Source organism: Papaver somniferum, unplaced genomic scaffold (genome assembly GCF_003573695.1).
Source record: "Papaver somniferum cultivar HN1 unplaced genomic scaffold, ASM357369v1 unplaced-scaffold_104, whole genome shotgun sequence".
NCBI classification, from domain to species: domain Eukaryota; kingdom Viridiplantae; phylum Streptophyta; class Magnoliopsida; order Ranunculales; family Papaveraceae; genus Papaver; species Papaver somniferum.
In genome coordinates, this window is record NW_020619270.1 from 2,072,256 (window position 1) to 2,091,903 (window position 19,648).

A 19,648-nucleotide genomic window follows, 5' to 3' on the forward strand; every position below is an offset into this window, starting at 1 on the left:
TGCGTACCCGTACGCATACTTGCGGAATTTCATGACCGTGAATTTATGGTGAGTTTGGAAATCAAAACCAACTCAATCCGGTTACCAAAGTATGCGTACTTGTACGCATACTAGCGGAAAGTTCATGTCTGTGAATTTATGCTGAGTTTGAAAACCAAAACAAACTCAAATCCGGTTACTTAAGTACGCACACCCGTACGCATACTTAAGTGTGTTACTTTCTAAAATTGGTTTGTTCAAGAACTAAAACATTTATATATTAAGGAATGCAATTTGAAAACCGTGGCTATAATGTTCATGAATCGATTCGAGTGAATCAAAACCAATTTTTCTTCGATTGTGTCTTGTATACTCCTATAACATCTAAGCAATTGAACAACTCTCTAACTAGTTCTTTTGAGTCATTTGAACTAGTTATGGTGAAGATGAATATGGTTGATATGAAAGTGCTCATATCGCTAACCATTTGGTTAACTACTGTTGAACCAACTAGGTTTACATGTTTAGGTATGGTTACACAAACCTAAATGAACGTGCATTTCATTTGTGTATAACAAGCTAAGTTCGATCTAACGGTTGAAAGATATTAGCTTGAATCTAATCAGGTTTTCATCTAACGGTGAATATTGAATGCTTCGTTACAAAGGTAGCATTGATTGCAAACCCTGATTTGAAGATTATATAAAGGAAAACTCTAGCAACTGGGAAACCTAATCCCACACCTCCTGTGTGATACTAGTTGTATAATCTAGAGTCGATTATCCTTTAACCTTAGGTTTCTTCTCAAGACCCTGTAGGTTAACGACTTGAAGACTTCATTGGGATTATGAAGCCATACCCAACTATTTTCTCTGTAGTTGCATGATCTGATCTTGTTGTTTCTATCTTATTGAGTACAATTGTAAGATTGGCTCGAGATTGATTTCTCCGATAGGCAAGATAGAAAAGTAGTCACAAACATCTTCGTCTCATCGTTTGTGATTCCACAATATCTAGTTTCGTCATCATACGATTTAGATTATTGTGAGGTGATTGATAATTCTAGGCTGTTCTTCGGGAATATAAGTTCGGGTTATCGATTGGTTCCTGTTAACCTTGATTTATCAAAAGACGGAACAAAAACTTGTAGGTATTTCTATGAGAGACGGATTTATCTATTCATGTAGACTTTACAGATTTGTTTATTAAAGTCTTCGACTTTGGGTCGTAGCAACTCTTAGTTGTGGATGAAATCAGCTAAGGGAAGATTCCATTGCCATTTTCCACCATAGATAGTTTCAGCCATCAAACCCTAGCGGTAAGACTTATAGGTTGGATCACGCCAAACACAGATTGTTAGATATTTTCGTGTTTGCCTGCTCTGATACCAATTGAAAAGACGAGGGTACCCAAATACACCACAATCTTTGATTTTGATCACAACATATATAAGACCCACTATGTATAAACCTCTTGGACATACAATCACTCAAGGAATATTTCAACACAATGTCCACTTGATATAGGTTTAGTCCGAATTGGCCTAACTCGTGAATTAAATATCAAAGGCAAGTGGAGAAATCCAATACACTTTGTGTGATCGTCTATGGATATGGAATCGAGACAATACTACAACAAAGTGTTCACTTGATAATAGTACGGTATAACCGAAACCTTATAAGATAAATATCAAGTGCCTAGTTAACGTACAAGTGTATTTACTTTTATTATAATTATAAAAACAATTATAATGCGGAAATAAAGTAAAGCACACACCAAAATTTTGTTAACAAGGAAAACTATAATCTTGTAGAAAAACCCCGGGACCTAGTCCAGTTTTGAATACTCAATGAATTAAGACGCTACAAAAATTCAACCCGCAACTTCGTGTAGACAATACTAAGTAACCTAAAATCCTAGTTACCCAGCTTCAGCAGTATTCTTGATTTGATAATATCTAGCAGAACCGAAGTTCTCAATAGATATTTGTTTTGATAATATCTAGCAGTTTCGAAGTTCTCAATAGATATTTGATACTTGATATCCAAGCAGAACATGCGTTCTCTTTAGGAATAAATATAATATATCTTCTTAATGGTTCTCATTAACTTTTTCTACCAATCTTTCAATTGGAAAGAAAAGATTCCTTTGGATCGTATTCCAAACAGCAAAAGAATAAACTGTTTGGTAACAAAACTCACTTTATAATCACAATACCGGAGAATATGATATAAGCACAGTTAAGGATCTTCTATTTTTAAGACCTGTTACCAGATCCGAAGCTCCTTGATTGCAAGATTAAACAAGACAATGATTACCGAAATAATCAGTCCTGATTACAAGGTTTATGATGAAATCACAAACTACTTGTTGATCTAAAAAAGGATTATGTTTATTGAAAATAAACAACCTCTTAATCCTGGAAAATCAAGTCACAGAAAGTTACACCAAGATCAAAACACAAGAACAAAAGTCTTCAAATCTTCAAAGTCTTCGATCTTCGATTTGATCTTCAAAGTAACAACCTGCATCAACAAACTTGATTCCTTACTGATTTGTCACACAGAACGGAGTCTGTTAACAATGGAAAATCAATGAATCTATCTTGCTGATCTAGAAAAACTTAGATCCGTAGAAACGTTAAATTTTTGATCTAGTTTGAGTGAGCCTTCTATCAGAAGAGAAGGTTCTCAAGAATAAACAAATTAGGTGCAATCAAAGATTCAACAACCGTTAGTCAATCAAATCAATAATCGAAAACTACAATAACAATGCAATCATCTAGTTTCCCACCAACGGTACTAATAGAGCTTCTTAATCCCAAAGAAGTCTTTAAAGCGAGCGGCGGTAAGAGATTTCTCCTAATTAGATTACTTTCCTCTCTGAATAGGCGGCTCCACCAGTAACAACACAATTAGGTAGTTTTGCTGGCTCTGAGGATTAGTTTGCTTGAAATGCAAACTTCAATATTTATAGACCAAGGAAGTTTGGACATCAAGGAATTTCCAAAACCGAAAATATTCTCAAGATATGCAATAAATTGCAAAATTCGGTTTTCATGATTCCTGGAAATAAGATGCTCAAATCATAAAGTTGACATTATTAACGTTTCCGCATTAACCAAATATATTTTCGGTATCTCTAATATTTCTAGAATAATAGAAAATTCGAAAAGATATTTTTGGGTAATTTTTTGTGTTACAACGCAGTGCACCTCTCACTAGGATCGGTTACACCAATCACTAGGATCTGTTGCACCTTTCACTAGGATCGGTCATTATATGTTGCACCTCTCACTTGGATCGATTCCCACATATTTATGGTATAAACTTATATTCGGTTGCACCTCTTACTAGGATCGGTTCCCCAATGTCTAGAGTTGGTCATACCAATTACACAATATCGATCATACCATCTCAGGTGATTACTTAAGATCGTTTTCACTAATAAAAGTCATACCAATACAAAAGAGGCATTATGATTAGTTTTACCAAGATACATAAGCACGTTTATGAACGGTTATACTCAATCACACATATTGGTCATTCAAAAGATTTGCAATGAATAATAATACCAATAAGCCTAGCGATTTTCCTTTCAATCATAAAACAAGTTTATGAACGTACTTCCTTTAGACAAATGTAAACATTGTTTCTTAGGATGAAATCTTCACCTTTACCCATATACATAGTCATAATAGCATCCAAAAGATTATGTCGATGTCATATCTACGAAGTTCAAAAGATAAACAATATACTTCGTAATTCAATAAATTCCTTGACACTTTGATCATAATATATAACTTTGCATGTTATGTTTTCCATCTAAAAGATTTGAAAGACACAAGATAGATATGAAACAAGTCAAGTCATAGATACTAACCTCAAGATGAAGGATGATGTCTTTGTTGTCTTCAATCCATCTTCAGATCTTTGTGAGTAACTGGAGCACAATACTTCTATCATTTCTAGTCTAACCTATCGAAGTTGACTGTAGTTTACTTATTAAGCGACTCGAGTTTTGGAACTAAATATGACAACCAATCTTGACATACCAACGCTTGGTGGGTTCAACCAAGTAGTGCTCTAACAATCTCCCCCTTTGGCAATTTAGTGACAAAACTCTATTACAGATGGAGATAAACGAATTACAAAAATAACTCATACTAATCTGCATGTATTCAAAAATAAATGTCGTTGTTGACATTATAATAACAAAGCAAATACTCCCCCTAAAGGTGAGATAGGTAGATTTTCAATCCGTACGTCTTTGTTATTCTCATCATATGATATGTTACTCCCCCTTAGTCTATTCTTTACTCTTTTTGTTAGATATAACGTTTAAGAACCATTTTCCTTTCCCTTAGTGATACCAAACCAATACAAATTAATATAAGTATCACTTGTTTACTCCATATATTTCTCCCTGAAAAAGCGGGGGTCTAACAACACCACCCAATATTTCGATTAGCAATCTGTATGGACTAACTCTGAAATACTTTGCTAGAGAATCAACTAGACAGTCAGACTCAATCTGGATAAAAGTATCTCAAGGAGTTAATATATCTCTCTTGATTTGATTTTTACTCAAGCTAAAAACAATAGCGAGTCTTTATCAAATACAAGGAATACTTGGACGGTACCAAAGACCAATGTCCAAGGATCAATCAATATCAATCAACAACCAAAGGTTGGATTTCCAATTGATGATCACGAACGTACAACCTGTATTATTTCAATTATATAAAATATAATGCGGAAAAGAAATAACACAGACACCAGAAATTTTGTTAATGAGGAAACCGCAAATGCAGAAAAACCCCGGGACCTAGTCCAGATTGAATACACACTGTATTAAGCCGTTATAGACACTAGCCTACTACAAACTAACTTCGGACTGGACTATAGTTGAACCCCAATCAGTCTCCCACCGATCTAAGGTACAGTTGTACTCCTACGCCTCTGATCCCAGCAGGATACTGCGCACTTGATTCCCTTAGCTGATCTCACCCACAACCAAGAGTTGTTGTAACCCAAAATCACAGACTTGATAATAAACAAATCTGTCTCACACAGAAAAGTCTATAGGAGGATAAATCTGTCTCCCACAGATAAACCCTAGGTTTTGTGTCGTCTTTAGATATAAAATCAAGGTGACAAGAACCAATTGATAATCCATTCTTATATTCCCGAAAAACAGCCTAGATTAATCAATCACCTCTCTACAATCCTTCCTGACTACACAAGCGGATTGTCGAGGAATCACAAACAGTGAGACGGAGATGTTTGTGACTTCTTTATCTTTCCTATCAGAGAACTCTCGCGATCTCAAGCCAATAAATCGATTGTACTCGTACGATAGAAGATGCAAGATCAGATCACACAACTACGATAAAGTAGTATCGGTTTGGCTTCACAATCCCAATGAAGTCTTTAAGTCGTTAACCTGATTTTAGAGAAGAAAATCAAAGGTTAATGGAGATCGACTCTAGCGGGCGCACTAGTAGCACACAGACGTGCGGGGATTAATGTTGCACAATGCTAGATGTCTCATTTATATAGCCTTCAAATCAGGGTTTTGCCTTAGTTACAAAGCAATCCTTATTCACCGTTAGATGAAAACCTGATTTAGATTCAAGCTAATATTTCTCAACCGTTAGATCGAAAACTTAGCTTGTCACACACAATTGGGTAGACGTTTACAGGGTTCGTGAAAACCATGCCCAAACGTGTACGTGTATGTTGGTTCAACATAGTAACCCAAAAGGTTAACCATATGAGCATTTCATATTAACCTTGTTCTTCTTCACCATAACTAGTTCAATTGACTCAAACGAACTAGTTAAAGAGTTATTCAATTGCTATGAGATCTTATGTAACTACACAAGACACAATTGAAACAAAGATGATTCGATTCGATTGAATCGGCTCATGAACATTATAGCCATGGTTTTCATAAAGCATTCCTTAGTAATTTAATGTTTCATGTTCAGAGCACATCTTTAGATCATAACCTCTTAAGTTCACAAACAAGTTCGCGGATTTAAGTTAATCGGTTGAGTTTTCCAAACTCAGCAGAAATTCTCGGAAAGAGAACTTCCGCCAATTCGCGGACTGAGTTTTCGGACTTAGCACACAAACGAGTTTTGGAAAATCCCAGCAGAAATTATCGGTCGAAAACTTCCGACAGTTCGCGGACTTGGCAAGCCAATTCCACAATCCTCCCGATTTCTCTTGATCAACAAAGTTCGAAAACTTCGGTTCAAGGAATACATGGTTATGTAATCTAAACTCTCATTTCAACCATTGAGACATTCTCAAAAGACGCTATGTAGCCGTTATTCACAGACCGATTCACGTCAGAACAATTCTCAAAGTGATTGAAACTTTTCATGACTTTCGTCACTAGGTGAAGATAAACTTGATCAAAGCGAAACGCTTTACCAACACACGATTTCGAGATAAAATATAAGCAATGAATGCTCAGCTCAAAATGTCAAATGTGTATGATCTAGTCTATATAGCATACGACTTTTGTCTCATAAGAAGTAGGAGATAGAAGAGATAGACTTTTGAGTGATATATAAGTTCAAGTCTCCACATACCTTTTTGTTGATGAAGTTTCACAGTTCCTTGTATAGATCTTCGTCGTTGTATGATGGATCGCCATGAAGTCCTTGAGCTCAACTACACTTTTCTATCCTAGTCCGAGACTTAGTTATGTAGGCTAGAAATCAAGACTTATAGTTTTGATCACTAACATTGACAAACATGCTTGAGATAGCAACGCATGCGAGGTTGACCGAGCTATGCTCTAACACTCCCCATTTTTGTCACAAAATGACAAAGGTACGAGCAAATAAAAAGCAAACCGAAAGGATATTACAAATCTTACAAAGAGACTTGCAAAACCTATAAGAATTAAGCACTAGGGTTCCACACACCATTTTTGATAACCAATATCAAAACAGAAACTACAAAGTAATTTTGTTTTGATATGTTTCCAAGGAAACAATTGCCCGAAGAAATTTTCCCTAATAGTTTAGCAAACCAAAATTCGACTAAGCACCTTAGTTCCTTTTCTAAACCGATTGTACAAATATAATCGCTTGTTCGGCAAGACCAACATAAAGATCAGAATTAACTCTATTTTTCTCATCAGGTTCTAATTATTCAAATAATAACTTAGACCTTTCACTTTTTAAACAAGACAAATACTAGGTTAGTTAACTAGCATTTCTTGTTAAGGCATTCGATTAGACTTGAATAACCGAAACCTCCACTTTGAGAAGTCTAACGAAGATCAGAATTAACTTAGTTTCTCTTATCCGGGATCAAATGGTACTAAACAATTGATCCCAAAAACCTTTTCTTTTGTTAAGCCATAAACAATTCATATAAACCAAATAAATCAACTTTCATAATTATCTACCTCAACCGGAAGCAATTGAAATAACATAGACATTAAAGTACCGCAATTGCACCGAAATTTTGTAAGCCTAAACAATTGATACCAAATAATAAAGCAAGATAGCAATAGTTTTTCTTAACCGGAAACAATTGAATCGCACACACATCCATACATAAATAATCTAATAAACATCAATAATACCGAAATTTTGTTAAGCAAAAGCAATAAATATATGCAATAAAATCAGGCTTTTCTTAAACATGAAAAAGATTAACTAACAAAATCGTTACCTCAAGTTCTGCATCCTCTTCTCCTCATTGTTTTGTCATCCTTTCGCAAAGACATAAGAACAACAAAAGCAACCTTTACCAGAGAAAGGTTGAAATGGTTTAACTATTACGTGCCAATAGTAATAAGCTAATGACAAAAACTCATATGTATACTATATTCACAACTTATGAGAAATAAATTGATAATAGTATAATCGTGACTCACATATGAGATTAATTGTCATCATCCTTTTATGATTATTTGATTAAGCAACCCAATAGGTTAGATATGAAATATGCTAAATCGAAAGTCACAAAATCATAAAAAGGTAACTAGTATGAGACCTAATTATCTCATATAACGATGACAACACAGAGCTACATTCATTTGATCAACAACATTTAGCACAATATTCTGAATGTCATGAGTATTGAAACTTATCATTCGAGTGTCACCATTGTGACTATATTTCGATACCTCCCTGGTTGTCTTTAGAGAAGGCTTTGAACTCCATTTAGAAATGGGTTTTACAGGAGCAACTTTGTTCTTCCTATTATTTTCTCCTGAAATCTTTGGAGAATCTCTTGAGGAAGCATTAGGATAACTGAAATGTTGAAAATTCTGAGAATTAACCTTTCTCCAATTTGGAACATCAGATCTTGTATTTACAAAGTTATTTCTCCTTTTATTGTTTAAGCGATAATGAGAAAGCTTTGTAGAAAGCTTATAAGCAAACTTTGAACTATCATTACAATAATTCTTTTGCTCATTTTTAGGACAATGATGACCTGATTTAGCAAGAGAAGCATTATTGAGTTCAGCCAATTTTGCGGAAACACGTGCATTTATGGTTTTCTCATTCCTTTTACGGAATCTGCACCCCCTTTCCAAGTGTCCTTTATTTCCACAATAAGAGCAATGCTTAGTAACACACGAAACATGAGGCTTAGTGTTACCTTGTTGTGGATTCTCTTTCATTGGAGTTTTACGGATTTTACGTTTTCCGTCTTTTGCTTAAAATTAAGGTGCTGCAGATTTTTCTTTTATGGAAGAGCAATCTTTTGTGGCAACTTTTGAAGCAATTTTAGAAAGAATAACTAGAGTTTGGAATAGCCATTATTATGATTACACATAGCTATGTCCAACGTTTTTCATCTTCGATGTTTTTAGATTTATTTGCTTAAATTCTAAAGTTTGTTTGGAAGATGATATTTGCAGTATTAATATTTATGGTTTTATATATTGTAATTTGTTATCGGATATGTGTGTTTGCGTCCTTGAACTATGTGATAATATTTTTGAATGATGTTGTAGTAATGAGGTTCAAACTCTCGTACTTGTGAAGATTAAATTTAAAGATTTAATAAAATTATATACAAAAATATTAACAAAGTGGGCGAGAGGTAACCAAGACATTAGATTCCACTATGACGCAAAATTGAATGATACATATTTCAAAACTCTAATTATCTTTTAAGACTCTTATTTCTTAATTCACAAATAATCTGGAAAATTCTCAAAAATTAATTGTATCCCCTAAGCATAGATTATCTAAACAAAGCATAACCTATCTAATTGAATCACAACTAATGAAGAAATTTTTTGCAAACAATTAAAAACTCTGCAAAAGCAGTGATTGAGTGAATTATAAATTATAAATTAGAGAGAATAAATAATTACCAATTATTCATGCGTAAATAGCTTCCTCATTTCCTTGGTTGTGAGAGAATTAGCCGCTCATCATGTTGGAAAATCTCTCAAAGAATTTCATTGATGCTCAAAAATGGTTTACAAATGATGAGAATATGAGAAATACAATAAAACCGGGTTTGTAACAATTATAAGTGTTACAAACCAGCTGTTACAGAAAACGACAGACAGAAAGTGTTGTAAACACTGTGCTGCGACCCTCGCCTCTGTGTCGATGACACTGTTGAAAAACGACTGTCTCTGGGAGTCTATTCTTCGCGTTCTTCAGCACCAGCAGCAGCAGGAAGCTTGTTGTTCGTCTTGATTTCTCACTCCTCAGCCCTTCTAAAGCCCCCCAAACTCTCGACCCCCTCTCTAGGACTCCCAGGGAATCTATTTAAAGAAAAACCACGCGTTGAATCTCCTCCATTAATCCCAAATAATCTTCTTTTACTCGGGATATTTTCTTTCTTTTTTTATCAATGATTTTGATTTTTACGCATCTGCAGCTGGATTAAATTCCTTATAAATCTTCTTCACGTTCCAAAGTGTTGATTAAGGCTTCCAAACACGTGCAGTACACGTTTAAATTCACCACCACTCGTGTAAGCTCATGTTTTTCCTCCAACTCCCTGTTTGGATTAAACCAAGTTATCCAGACAAATTGGATCGAAACAAACACCCATACTAGCTTTGTTAGGACATATCACAACTATCCATGAAGTTTCAGCGATTGAATCACACAAAAACTCCTCCAAAATCCGATCGAAAACTCTGCCATTGTTGCTGCCATTTTTCCCGCCTTTTTTCATTTTTGAATTTTGGGAAGAAGATGTCCTCCCCTTAATCCTGTACGGGTGTCCCTTTAGCACTTGCCCTGGGGTGTAAATAGTATTTTTGGGCGTAAATAGTTTTTTTTCTGGAATTCCTTCAGCGCATTTCTGGGGTGCCTTTAACACATTTCGGGGGTGTAAAACACCACTTTTCGAGCCAATTTCGCCGCAAGAGCTTATTTTTCCAAAAACATCTACAAAAACATAAAACACCATAATAAGTACGAAATCGAGTACTAACAATACAGAACATTGAGGACAAATTAGACACAAAAATGTGTCTATCACTATGATTGTCCCGTACGTAGTCAAAAGTTAAGTCCTTCATATGTCGATATGCAAGTATTGATAAAAGATTAAATGAACTTTCTGACTTACAAAAGTTAAAGTTTTATGTCATTATTTGATGGAAAATAGGATCGAACTTTTGTTTACAAGGAGTATATCTATTGTATGTCATTGTGCAAATAGTGATGGAAAATAAAATGAATCCTGGTCTATTCCGCAGTATTGATCTTCCCTGATCCATATTTTTTACGTATATACTGTGTGGATCCGTAAGTTTTCTTATGTTGAGCATTTTCGATTAAACTAATCATGGGTTCTCTTGTGGTTAATTTAATTGATTATTTTGGATACAAATTCATATTCTTATGTGATTTGTGATGTCCAAAGAAATCATTATTTTCTTGTGAAAGTAAGGTCGCTCTTGTTTTTCTTTCTGGAATGACATTTTATGGGGGAGAGCTCTTGATTGAACTTGTGCTTAATTGACAAATCTTTGAGGGGAGTGCGGTTGTGGAATATTATAGGGGTTATGTTGTATCTTTATAAACTCCTTGATGAATGCATTTAGTTTCGGCTATACGATTGCATCTAAAAAGTTGATATGTACTTTCTTTTGGTCATGAAGTGTCTCTATGGGAATTTCATTAGGATCCCACTAGTTTTTGTACCTTTGCCAATTTTATTGACAAAAAAGGGGAGAATTAATATGTAGTTCACACTAAAAATACATATGGTTTTGGGATCATTATGTAAGGCGGAGTGGTTCCATGTGAGGTGGAGTATTGACTAAGTGGGAGTGATACATATCACCATAGTATTGTTGTCGAAGTTGTGATACAATTGAACTTTGATGTTGTGTAATAATACTATAACACTGTATAACAATGATTGAGAGCTTTTGTTTTCTCATTGTTATGGCTACGGATTTTCAATAACGATGATGCTGAACTTACAACCTTTGGAATCATTGGAGTACTTGGAAGTGACGAAGATTTCGAGTAATGTTGAAGAACCAAGGAGATCGTGTATGTGGAAGAGAAGTTGCAATGTTTATTTATTTTGTATTCCATATGTATTGATAGTTTTGTCACTAAAATTGACAAAGCGGGAGATTGTTAGAGAACTGCTCGGTCGAACTCGCAAGCATTGCTATCTCAAGCTTGTTTGTCAAGTTTAGTTGCCAAAACTATAAGTCTTGATTTCTAATCTACTTATAGCTAAGTCTCGGACTATGATAGAAAGTTTAGTTGAGCTCTACACTCCACGACGTTCATCATACAAAGACGAAGAACTACTCAAGGAACTGGTGGAACTTCACCGACTAAAAGGTATGTGGAGACTTGAACTTGTCGATCACTCAAAAGTCTATATACTCTATCTCCTATCTTGAGAAAAAAGTCGTATTGCTATATAGACTTCGATTATACACATTCGCTATTTCGTCCCGAATTTATCTCGCTTACCTATTTCTCGAAATATGTGTTGGTAAGCTTTCGCTTTGGCCAAGTTCATCTTTACAAGTGAAGAAAGTCATGTTGATTGTTTCAATCTTTTGAAAATCGCTTTGATGAAAAATGGAGTTTGAATAACCTCTATATAACATCCTCTAAGAATGTTTCAATAATAAATGAGAGTTTAGATTATGTAACCATCTTTGGATATAGGTAAATAGTGTGTTCGCACATTAGTGTATAAGTACAAAACCGGGAACCAAATGTATGCATACTTTTGTGTGTACTAAATGGTTGATGGAGACTGGGTAAGTATGCGTACCCGTACGCATACTGGCGGAAGTTCACGACCGTGAATTTCTGCTGAGTTTGGAAATCAAAACCAATTCAATCCGGTTACCAACGTATACGCATACTAGCGGAAAGTTCATGTCCGTGAATTTCTACTGATTTGGAAAACCATAACAAACTCAAATCTGGTTACTTAAGTACGCATACCCATACGCATACTCAAGTGTGTTACTTTCTAAAATTGGTTTTTTCATGAACTAAAACATTTATATATTAAGGAATGCAATTTTCGAACCGTGGTTATAATGTTCATGAATCGATTCGAGTGAATCAAAACCAATTTTGCTTCGATTGTGTCGTGTATACTTCTATAAGATCTAAGCAATTGAACAACTCTCTAACTAGTTCTTTTGAGTCATTTGAACTAGTTATGGTGAAGATGAATATAGTTCATATAAAAATGCTCATATGGCTAACCATTTGGTTAACTACTGTTGAACCAGCTAGGTGTACACGTTTAGGTACTGTTACACAAACCTAAATGAATGTGCATTTCATTTGTGTATAACAAGCTAAGTTCGATCTAACGGTTGAAATATTTTAGCTTGAATCTAATCAGGTTTTCATCTAACGGTGAATATTGAATGCTTTGTTATCATGGTAGCATTGATTGCAAACCCTGATTTGAAGACTATATAAAGGAGAACTCTAGCAACTGGGAAACCTAATCCCCACACCTCCTGTGTGATACTAGTTGTATAAGCTAGAGTCAATTCTCCTTTAACCTTAGGTTTCTTTTCGAAACCCTGTAGGTTAACGACTTGAAGACTTCACTGGGATTGTGAAGCCAGACCCAACTATTTTCTCTGTAGTTGCGTGATCTGATCTTGTTGTTTCTATCGTATTGAGTACAATTGTAAGATTGGCTCGAGATTGATTTCTCCGATAGGCAAGATAGAAAAGTAGTCGCAAACATCTTCGTCTCATAGTTTGTGATTCCACATTATCTAGTTTCTCCATCATACGATTTAGATTATTGTGAGGTGATTGATAATTCTAGGTTGTTCTTCGGGAATATAAGTCCAGGTTATCGATTGGTTCATGTTCACCTTGATTTATCAAAAGACGGAACAATAACTTGTAGGTATTTCTGTGGGAGACATATTTATCTATTCCTGTAGACTTTTCTGTGTGTTGCAGATTTGTTTATTAAAGTCTTCGACTTTGGGTCATACCAACTCTTAGTTGTGGGTGAGATCAGCTAAGGGAATCAAGTACGTAGTATCCTGCTGGGATCAGAGACGTAAGGAGCGCAACTGTACCTTGGATCAGTGTGATATTGATTGGGGTTCAACTACAGTCCAGACCGAAGTTAGTTTGTAGTAGGCTAGTGCTTGTAGCCGCTTAATGCAGTGTGTGTTCAATCTGGACTAGGTCCCGGGGTTTTTATGCATTTGCGGTTTCCTCGTTAACAAAACTTTTGGTGTCTGTGTTGTTTCTTTTCCGCATTATATTTTGTTATCTAATTGAAATATCACAGGTTATGCGTTGAATTGATCAATTGATAAACCCAACCTTTGGTTGTTGATTGAAATTGATTGATACTTGAACATTGGTCTTTGGTACAGTTCAAGTTAATTTCTCTTGTGTTCAATTAGACTCGCAGATTTCTATTTGCTTAAGTAAGTATTGAATTGAGAAATTGAGAAATAACTCTTGATATACTTCTTATAAAATTGAATCTGACTGTCTAGTTGATTCCCTTAAAAGTATATTGGAGTTTGTCCATCGGATTGCTGAGAGAAATATTGGGTGTGGTTGTTAGAATCCCGCTTTTTCAGGGTCAAAAATAGAGACGGATCTATGTGGTATTGGTTACTTGAATGTGGTATTGGTTACTTGGGGAGCAAATTCATGGGGCGACAATTTTGGTTTTGCTTTGGGGCAGAAAAATCTCAGGATCGGCAATGGAGGGGGCATAAGCCTAGACCTCCATCTACAAAAGATAATTGATTATTTGAATTTATCTCAACCAACTTATCATCTTCTTATCTACACATTACTTTAACCCTTTCACACAAGTGGAAATTGGATAAATAACCCTCTTTTTAATGGGCCTGCACAAATGCCCTTAACAAACTTCATAAATACCCCTCTGAGATAATTGAAATTTTGATTAGAAATTTAATATTAAGAATTCCATATTAAACTTTCCACTTCTTCTTTTTCTCTATTTCTAATAACACAGAAGATAAATCTCTATCGCCTCCGTTGCTCCCACCATCACCAACTACAAAGAAAATAATTGGGTCTGGCTTCATAATCCCAATGAAGTCTTCAAGTCGTTAACCTACAGGGTTTTCGAAAAAACCTAAAGTTAAAGGAGCATCGACTCTAGTCGCAACTATTATCACACATGAGGTGTGGGGATTAGGTTTCCCAGTTGCTAGAGTTCTCCCTTATATAGTCTTCAAATCAGGGTTTGCAATCAATGCTACCTTGGTAACAAAGCATTCAATATTCACCGTTAGATGAAAACCTGATTAGACTCAAGCTAATATCTTTCAACCGTTAGATCAAACTTAACTTGTTACACACAAATGAAAAGTGAATTCATTTAGATATGAGTAACCGTACCTAAACGTGTGCACCTTGTTGGCTCAACAATAGTTAACCGAAGTTATCCATATGAACACTTTCATATCAACCTTATTCATCTTAACCATAACTAGTTCAAATGACTCAAATGACACCAGCTATAGAGTTGTTCAATTGTTTATATTCTCATAAAAGAATACAAGACACAATTGAAGCAAAATCGATTTCGATTCACTTGAATCAATTCATGAACATTATAGCCACGGTTTGCAAAAGATTGCATTCCTTAATATATAAATGTATTAGTTCATGAACTAACCAATTTTAGAACATAACCTACTCAATATGCAAACGGGTACGCATACCTAAGTGGTCGGACTAAGTTTGGGTTCGCTAGTATGCAAACGGGTACGCATACCTCCAAACTCAGTTGAATTTCCTGGAACTGGACTTAGGCCAGTACGCATACGGGTATGCATACTAAGTTCCCGGACTTTCATTAACCAACCAGTACGCATACGGGTATGCATATTATGGTTCCCGGACTTGGAATATCATGAAACAATTTAGCATACAAGTACGCATACTGTGCTCCAATCATGGTTAATTTTTCTAAACTCCCATTTCAATCATTGAAACATTCTTGATAGGTGTAGAATAAACCCTATCTATTATGCATGGTTTATGCTTTCTTTGCTATTTTTCTTGTAAATTATGTATTTTACGTGTGTTTTGAATTTTATAGCTACTTTGGAGCCATACTGAGGAAAAGAAGAAGAAATCACCCAGAATAAGCAAGTGGGCAAAATGGTCGCTTCACATATCAGTGATATTGGCATCCTGGAAAGTACAGGGGCTACCCATGGAAGTCTTGTTAAAAGCATACGGTGAATTACTTAGGGCACCCAATCTGGGGGTTCTCATCTAATGAGTGGGGTGTCTAAATACATCCCTAAACCTAGCATTCTCTATATAAAAACAGAGTTTTATCGAGCATTCTCATTAACCGGAGCTTCTGGTTGATTCCGTCCCTACCATAATATCTTTTTTGGGTAATTTTATAATATTTTTGTTTCACAATATATTATCGGCCAATCATAACAAACAAACAAATTACCTAAAGTAACTAAATATAATAAAATCTAATACATTGCCAAAAATATTAAAAAAAATCGGTTACATTTAATCCTAACAATTAAATTCACAAACAAAAAATAAACAAAAAAGAGACTATAAACAAAATTAAAAATAAATTAAATAAAAAAAATACCGTTGATCACGATTTCATCACAAAATTATAAAAAGAAAAATGTCCAACGTCCAATTCCAGTTTTTGATAATTAAATTAATCCTAATTATAATTCCAAGCTATTAATTAATATTAACACTAACTCTAACTGCGATTACATTTACAATTCGTAAGAAGTAAAAATACTTTGATCAAAGGTTATAAATCAATGTATATAAAGTTGTGATTTCTTACCGGATCAAAACGTGCCACCCGTTCCGTAAAAATCTATCATTAATCCTTTCCAATAGTTCGAAATATAAAACCGTCAATAAAAAGCATGGAAGTAGCATAACATGATTTAAACAAAATTAAAAATGAAGAACAAAAAGACCTCCATAAAAAAGTATAATCGACAAAAATGAATATTGACAACATTATTTTTCTTAGAGTTTCTCCAATGGAATGTATGTGAAGATAAATGTCTAAGTCCACATAGGATAGACATTCATTTTCACTAAAATTTTTCTCCAACCCCAACTTTTTAAATCAATGTGAAGATGACATGGCTTCATTTATGTTAGACAATGTCAAGGAGAATGTCGAGTTTTTGACATTCACCTTGACACAAGCTATCCTAGTAAGCATTTACTTACCTAAATTAATTCCAATATATTAAATAATTATTTTTAGCTCTAATAAAATCTAAAAATTACTAAAATTAAAATTCACATTTAATCCATAAAAAAATCTTAAACAACACCATTGGAGATGAACTATTTTTCCTCCCTAAACTTAAGGAAAAATTGGAATGAAGATGTCTTGTTTATGTTGCCACCTAGGAAACACACACAACCACCATTGGAGAAGCTCTTAATATTGTTCATTTCATAAAAAATAAATAAAAATCTAAACAGTTTCCTTTTTAAGAGGCATAGAAGATACTCAATAATTTTTTGGAAAAATTACTCACCAAATAAATAATACAGTTGTTCAAAGATAATATTTATTTATTTATTTATCTTATAGGTAAATATGCAAAAAATGTTGTGTACGGGTAAGAAAAATATATTATTATTTATTCCATTAACTATCATTATTACTGAAAGATCAAAACATATTTTTCTTAATAATGTTTAGGATTCCTTTAATAGAAAATAAAAATATAAATTAGGTAAACCAAGATTTTCATAGCCTGAAATTCCCAAAAGTAATACAAATTATAGAAAAAAATAATAGCTAGCCAAAAATATAAAAATCCCAGATATTTTTAGATATCGATTTTAATTTTTTCAAAATAAAATCTTTTTATTTTTGGAAAAGTTATATCAGTCATTGGAGCATAACCCAGGCCCCATCTTCGACGCTGCTTCTCTCTTCTAATGGCAGTTTCATTTTTTTTTTTCTGATTTTTTATATTGTTGTCTAATCAACAATCTGTTGTAGCTTTGCAGGAAACCACTAACGCTGCAAATGTTATGTGAACGGGATGGCCAATAGATATTCATGTGAAAGGTTATTTCAATGGAATTTCTAATAGATTTTCACATGGAAGAAATCAATAATCTCTTTCTCTTTAAAATCTTGGCATATGTACTAGAACCCAATTTTTCTCTAAATAAACGACCCACAAAAATGTGAGAGATCCACCTCTTAGTATTTTTTTTTAATTATTGTCGTTATTATTTTCTTTTTCTCTCTCATTCACAGAGAGAGAAAACAATGGAATCGTAGTGTTTTTTTCTTTCTAAAAGCAGGAATCGCAGAGTTGAAGGAAAGAGAGAAACCGATATAAAAAGTTTTTCTATAAATAAGATGGATGGCGGCAAAGCAAGTTGAATGTCCACCAAAGGAGGCAAGACCATCTAAAAGTATATTTTTATGTTTATATTTATCATTTAAAGTTATTTCGGTGATTCGTTTTCTGATTCTTCTTAAATTGAATTTGAGTTATTTTGATAGAATGCAGACGATGTAGTGGTTTTTACTTTGGTTTGGTTTAGAATCTACGCCAACAAAAATATTGCAACAATTAAATGTGGTTAACCCAAGAAATAATAATTGCAGATATTTTTGGATATTGAAATAATATTATTTCCTAAACAGAGTCTGGGGTGCATATAAAGCATTGAGCAAAAGCCAAATTTCTCTTGCAGGTTTTACCACAGTTTAGAGCTTTGTTGGGTTTTTTTTCCTGTATTTTTTGCGATTTAGGTTTTCATTGTCTCGTGTATTTTTGTTGTTTCTTTTGCAAGCACATTCAAATATGATATGAGGTCATCTCTTTTTCGAGGAGGAAAAAATAAATAAATCAATTTGGCGCTAAAGGCTGCAGGGTTGCGGCTATAGAAGGCAACCAGTACTGGATCAAGAATAAGATTATTTTTTTTGAAAATAATATGCTCACTGCTCAGACAAGGTAAAACCAGATATAGCTTATCTATTACTTTTGTCTATGTTTTAGTATATTAATGAATTTGTGGTAATGAAATCATCCTGTTATGGGCGAATATCTGGATTGACTTGTGGAGGGAGGCAACGTGTGAAGTTTCCGTTTAAAGAGGAAGAAAAATCCTTTGCTAGAAATCCATTCCTCCTGTGAGTTTTTTTTCTTTCTTTTCCATAAGACTAAACCTAAATAACATTGTAACAATTTTTCTGCAGAGCAATATGAGTATTATTTCACTTCGTACACCCGATTTGAGGTTTGGGTCACAATTCTGTGAGGATGCACTTTATTCAAGAAACAAATTCAATCACACGACTTAAAAAACAAATCTCAGTCCTACAACGATGACGGATGGCCTATGATCCCTTTCCAAGCTGAAAAGGGAGTTTTTGGCAGCCGATTCGTCTTAAGGTAGTATTACATCTTTTTAAGTAGTCTTATGACATTTACAGGGTTATGATAATAGATTTAAGGAGATTGAAAATGCAGGATTCAAGGTGGATAAACAGGTGGATTCTCTAATGCTTCAAAATTTCAAATGATAAAAGATGTTGGGTCTGTTAAGAGTATACGAGTTTCAAGTAGAACGAAAATTTGTAATCCTTAAATGAAATCTATTTCTTGCTTTTACATTTGAGTAATGGTTCCAGGTTAAATCTCAACACAATCAAAGAAATTAATTATATTTTTATGGACAAGGAGCTCTGCCAGGGAAATTATACACAATTTGTCTTGCATTGATAGTGGAGTGATTCACCCATGGATACCATTCAATACCATTGGAGCGTTGCGTAGTTTTGCCTTGGTACCACTTTTAAAACACTTGCAGCGAATTCGCTAACGTGTAAATGCTATATCATTTACCATTAGTAGTAATATAGATGAATCGCTGAGCAATAATCCCTATTATCTTTGAAGCTTCTAGCACAAAGTGTTGCTGAGCCATAATCCCTATTTCTCATCTTATTTACGTATTTGCTTAGAAATATATACTTCGTCAAAATTACGGTGTTGATTACTGATTAGATGAAATTATTTTTCCTAATAATTCATTTTTCTAAAAACAATTGAAATCTAATTTCTAATTTACCGTATTATTATGATGTTGTTATAAACGTGTGAATTTGTCTCCTTAGTTAGATAACATGGTTAAAGTAGGAAA

The 19,648-nt window shown here is 34.2% G+C and overlaps 1 long non-coding RNA gene across 4 annotated transcripts; it reads left to right on the top strand.

Moving 5' to 3' along the window:
- The first annotated feature begins 17,415 nt into the window (after positions 1-17,415).
- On the top strand, positions 17,416-19,123 carry LOC113327574. 4 transcript variants are annotated; one of them, XR_003349042.1, is made up of 4 exons: positions 17,416-17,908; positions 18,105-18,193; positions 18,293-18,897; positions 18,976-19,123. It is a non-coding gene; the product is annotated as an uncharacterized LOC113327574 (long non-coding RNA). The 4 variants fall into 4 exon arrangements; XR_003349040.1 differs by having other exon boundaries at positions 17,416-18,193; XR_003349041.1 differs by having other exon boundaries at positions 18,105-18,897.
- The last annotated feature ends 525 nt before the right edge of the window (positions 19,124-19,648 follow it).